Here is a 6,084-nt window from a genome sequence, read left to right as displayed (position 1 = left end):
TGTAGACAAAAGCATAACACTCTCCTACACATCTCCTCTTCCTCCCCTGTAAACGTAGGGATGTCAGCAAGTCACGAGCTATCGGAGGACCTGAAATGGCAGCTCTTTCGCATTGTCCCCGTCGTTCTCTTCAGTGGCAGTTCATCTCAACCAATATTCGCCTTCATCGATGAAGGCTCCTCTTACACTCTGTTGGAGGAATCAGTCGCTAAGCAGCTCGGAGCCAGAGGTCAGCTAGAGCCACTAACTCTCCAATGGACTGGAAATGTGAAACAGAAGGAGACAAAATCCCACCGTGTCCAAATTGAAATTGCTGGCAAGGGCAACGGCAACCGGCACAGATTAGTCGATGCTCGTACCGTAAGCCGACTTGTCCTACCTTCTCAATCTCTCAAATATGGAGAACTGGCCAATCGGATTCCTCATCTTCGTGGCCTCCCCCTGGAGTACTACGAATTAGTCCAACCTAAGTTATTGATAGGGCTGGACAATCTTAGATTGTGCGTTCCAGTAAAGCTGCGAGAAGGGGGACCGAAAGATCCAATCGGGCGAAATGTAGACCAGGGTGGAGCATCTACGGTTGCGTACCCGGTCAGTCGCCTCAAACTGCAATTGTTAGCTTTCACGTCGGAGCTGTATCGGATCCGGATCGGGAATTGAACGAGCAGCTTCGTGACTACTTTACCCCCTTTACGCCCACAAAGCAAGCCTGGTGGAACTAACCTCAGTACCAGCTAATCAAGTGTGGTACCTCCCGCTGGGTGTTGTTACGAATCCCAGAAAACCCGGGAAGTTGCGACTAATCTGGGATGCAGCGGCCAAAGTGAACAAAGTTTCTTTCAATTCCAAGATGCTCAAGGGGCCGGACTTGCTTTCCCCTCTTCCTCAAGTACTTCGTCAGTTTCGGCAGTTTCCTGTCGCGGTGTGCGGAGATATTATGGAGATGTTCCATCAGATAAAGATCCGCGCACCGGACAGCCAATCTCAACGGTTTCTGTTCCGCAACAACCCGTGCGATCCACCCCGAGTGTATGTGATGGACGTCGCCACATTTGGTTCGACCTGTTCCCCAGCCTCAGCGCAGTACATCAAGAACCTGAACGCGGAGGAGTTCTCCAACGAATACCCCCGAGCAGCAGCAGCTATCCAAAACAAGCACTATGTGGACGATTACCTTGACAGCTTTATGACAGTCCAGGAAGCGATCGAGGTCGTCAACGAGGTAAAGTTGGTCCACTCCAAGGCTGGATTCACACTGCGTCATTTCTTGTCTAACGAAGCACCTGTTCTTAAGGGAATCGGTGCCGCATGTGAAGTAGCACCGAAAAACCTGGACCTAGAGCGGGGGGAAAACTGGAATCAGTGCTAGGCATGCAGTGGATTCCATCCGAAGACGTCTTCGTGTACACATTCGGAATGAGAGATGATTTGCAGTCCATACTCGTCGAAGATCACATCCCCACTAAGCGAGGACAGGATTGTGATGAGTTTGTTCGACCCTCTCGGGTTTATCGCTTTCTTCCTCGTACATGGAAAGATCCTGTTACAAGACATTTGGGCTAAAGGTACGGAGTGGGATGAACAGATACCGGAGGATATCAATGAGCGGTGGAAGCAGTGGTCAAAACTTTTCAATCAGTTGAGTCAACTTCGTATTCCGCGGTGCTATTTCCGTTCACCTTTTCCCACAAGGCTGGATGATCTCCAACTTCATCTTTTTGTCGACGCCAGCGAGTCAGCATACGCTTGCACAGTATACTTTCGCTTGGAGACAGACGGTGACACGCAGGTGCCGCTCGTCGGTGCCAAGACCAAAGTTGCTCCGTTAAAAACACTCTCGATCCCAAGACTTGAGTTGAAAGCGGCCGTACTCGGCGTTCGTTTGCTAGACACTATTCAAAGTCAGCACGAGTTCCCGGCGAAATTCTTACTTCCACAGAGCAACAGGGGTGGAGGTGGGTGCCGACGAAGTTCAACGTCGCCGATTTGGCTACCAAGTGGGGGACAAGTCCACAGTTAACCATGGAGAACCCTTGGTACCAAGGGCCGAGCTTCATCCATGACCCGGAAGAGACTTGGCCGCAACAACGATCGACTATTTCAACGAACGAAGAGTTACGACCTGCATACTTCAATTTCGTTCATTCTGGTCCCATTGTGGACTTCGATCGGTTCAGCAGTTGGATGAAGCTCCTCCGTTCATCAGCATACGTGCTACGTTTCCTCGACAATATTCGCTGACAGAAGCAAGGAATCACTCTGCAGCTTGGCGTTCTCGACAGCAACGAATCACGGCGAGCTGAAGAAATGCTGTGGAAGCTAGCTCAGGCTGACACTTACCCGGATGAAATCACCGTTCTAACAAAATCCCAAGGCCCTCCGGATCGTCGTCACCTAGTGGTGGAGAACTCCAGCGGTATCTACACTAAATGGCCTTTTATTGACGAGAGAGGAACTCTGCGGAGTCGTGGTCGGATTGGAGCTGCACCCTACGTAGCAGTGGAAGCGAGGTATCCTGTTATTCTTCCAAAGCAACATGCGATCACCATTCTGATTGTAGACTGGTATCACCGCCGTTTCCGGCATGCAAACCGCGAGACCGTCGTTAACGAAATCCGCCAACGTTTCGATATTCCGGCACTAAGGAGATTGGTGGATAAAGTCGCAAAAAACTGCGTAGTTTGTCGCATCGCAAAGGCTGCCCCGAAACCACCAGCGATGGCTCCGCTACCTGAAATGCGTCTGGCAGCATTTAATCAACCATTCACTTTCACTGGGTTGGACTATTTTGGCCCAGTGCTCGTTAAGGTAGGACGAAGTAACGTCAAGCGGTGGGTGGCTCTCTTTACCTGCCTGTCCACCAGAGCTATCCACCTAGAACTAGTGCATACTTTGAGCACGGAGTCGTGTATCATGGCCGTTCAACGCTTCGTCTCTCGCCGCGGTTTGCCGAGGGAATTCTGGATGGACAACGCCACATGTTTCCAAGGAACCAGATGGCCATGGCTGAAAAGTTCACCTCACCGCGCACAGCCTGGAAGTTTATCCCACCTTCTACATCGCACATGGGTGGAGCGTGGGAGAGACTTGTGCGCTCAGTCAAGGTGGCTATCGGAGCAATAATGGATGCACCACGTAGACCAGATGACGAAACGTTAGAAACGATTCTACTCGAGGCGGAGGCAATGATCAACGCTAGACCTCTGACCTACGTTCCGCTAGAGTCTGCGGATCAAAAAGCTTTAACGCCCAACCATTTTTTGTTGGGCAATTCGGCTGGTTTCAAATTCATGCCTACGGAGACCATGGACACCCGTTCAACCCTTCGCAGCAGCTGGAAGTTAGCGAGATACATCACCAACGAATTCTGGAACCGATGGCTGAAAGAATATCTGCCGGTCATTACACGTAGAAGTAAATGGTTTCAGGACGTCAAGGACATTGCAGTAGGAGACCTGGTCTTAGTAGTGGACGGCCATTCCAAGAACCAGTGGATTCGAGGCCGTATTGAAGAGGTTTATCCTGGGAAGGATGGTGGAGTACGGCAGGCTTCGGTGCAAACATTGACAGGGGTCAATCGAAGAGCAGCTGTCAAACTAGCTGTTCTAGATGTCTTGGACGAATGTAAACCTCTCAATGGAATTCCGGGAGTTCCGGATCCTCACCAAGGTTTACGGGCGGGGATATGTGCCGAAAAGACCTCTCGTTTCGACAACCTTAACAATCACAACGCTACGTTGATCGATGACAGCGTAGATGATGAGTGATATCGGGAGAGAAATGACAGGCGATTAGAGGATAGAAGAAGAAAAAACCCTTCGTCATCTTGTGCCTGTGACTAGGAGACTATCATCCAAGTGAATTATAGTGAACTAGAATCTTTATTAATAGTAAAACACTATTTCGAGAAAATTAGCGTGAATTATATCTAATGATAAACTGTAAGTAACACTATATACCTTTGCTGCAAATCGAAAAAATATGTTTAATGAACGATATGTCTAAATCAGGATTGTTCGGTTGATACTGTACCTACCACATAATTCAAACACGACCCATTCTTGAAACTGATAGCGGTAACCAAATTTGTAAGTAAATTCACCATATTTAGAAAACCTAACATGCAAGAAACCTAATAAAATGAATTCATTGTAGTTTGAAGCTAAACCCACTTAATCCTGTGTTTGCTGTCGAGAGTTGGTGCACCCTAACCCCACAACACCTGAGTGCATTCGTGTAAATATTCCTGAGATTTTCTTTAGAAATTATTCCAAGAATTTTCTCGAGAATTTCTTCAAAAATTTTACTTTGTACTCTTGTAAAGGTTTCTCTTAGCAATTTCTTTATAGATTCATTTACCTCTCAAATATTTTGGAAACATACTCAAAAGAAAAATAAATGTAAATTCCAGCGTAAAGGGAATGCCAGATTTGTGACAAATTCACTGGACACATCGACTAAAATTACATCAACTTCATGGAAAATTATCCGAACTGTCACGTAATCAGCTAGAGCCCATGCTGCATTTCACAATGTATAGCGGAATCTTACATGGTGCTATTGTAATTTTACACGATGTTACGTGTAAAATTACTCATATCTGGCATTCCTTTCCGTGTGCATGATTTTACGCTGAAATTTACTTGGATTTTTCTTTCCATGTATTAGCAATACTACCAAATATGAAATAGAAAAAAAATATATAGAATCAATGTCTTTGAAATTTTTTCAAGTATTCCTTCAATGGTTTTTTTTATTATGGAATTCGGACTTCATTTCTGTCTTCAACTCCAAAGATCAATGTAAAAATCTCTGCAGAGATTTCTCAAGTAATTCATTCCATGATTTTTTTTCCATTTCTTAAGGGATTACTCCAGGAATTCATTCAGATAATGTTCTATGTTTTTTCTCAAAGAGTTCCTTAGAAATCCTGTTAAGCTACCACAAATTTCTTTAAGGAAGAAGATTACCTTCAATAATATTTTAAATGATAATTGTTAAGGAAATTTCTTTATATATCTTTGCTAGAGCTTTTCCAGGTTCTTCGTGAATTTCATCAAGGATATCAGAGAGAATTCATTCAAATATTCCTGAATGAATCATAATTAGAATATTAAGCCCTATGAACATTTCTTGCCCTATACTTTGGAAAATTTCTGCAGCAAATTATTCCAGCAAAAAAAAAAATATAACATATAAAAAATAAATAAATATATATAAAATGTCTTAATCCACTTATTAATTGAATATCTAAACTTTGTCTGAAGAATAAGCTTTTGATCTTCAAACAAATTTTCAGGCATCTGCGCGTTGTGAAGTGCTTGAACTCAAGATAAAGTTTAGTTGACCCTCGGAAAATGTAAGTAATGCAAGTCTATAACGTGATTTAACATTTCACAAACCCGAATTCAACCCGTAGAGTAAAGTGGGGCAAAAGTTCGAGTGGGGTAAGAGTTTCTTTTTAAGATTTCTAGCTCAATTCAAAACAAATCTTATAAATGTCATGGTGGTTCGAATGCTATTCGAGTAAGAGACTTTCAATCCAAATATCATAAAAATCGATTGAGATTTGGAAAATTTATGGCTATTTGATGTTTTTCGACGTGAATATTGTAATTTCTGGTCAAAATTTCGTTGCACGGAACCAATTGAAGATTAAATCTTTTTCAATATTTTATGTAAGGGAGTTTCTAGGCCTATCATAAGGTTGCTTTGAGGTGTATTAATTTTTGCATAAATGCCTGAAAACAATTTTTGGCTCACGGGGCCAAGTTCGACCCATGTATAAAATCACGGAAAAATTTGCAAATTGCCTAAAATCCACATATTATCTTCAAATTTAGTTAAATTTGTCTGATCAATTGAAAACTGTCACCAAATGTTTACATTTTCACTTAGTTTTGCGAAAACCTGCTATTTTTGAGTATATTACAATTAACACGGCTTTGGGCAATTTTTTGATGAAAATTTAGTGTGTATTTTTCGTCAAACTTAAATGCACGGCTGGTTTAAAATATGCCTGTCATAAAAGGATCGATATTTTGTGTTTTAGCCAGCGAACTTTTGCCCCACACTAGATTCGAA

The sequence above is a fragment of the Aedes aegypti genome, chromosome 3, assembly GCF_002204515.2.
Source record: "Aedes aegypti strain LVP_AGWG chromosome 3, AaegL5.0 Primary Assembly, whole genome shotgun sequence".
Classification (NCBI taxonomy): Eukaryota; Metazoa; Arthropoda; class Insecta; order Diptera; family Culicidae; genus Aedes; species Aedes aegypti.
The sequence above is the reverse complement of the archived record's forward strand: the minus strand, read 5'-3'. Positions refer to the sequence as shown.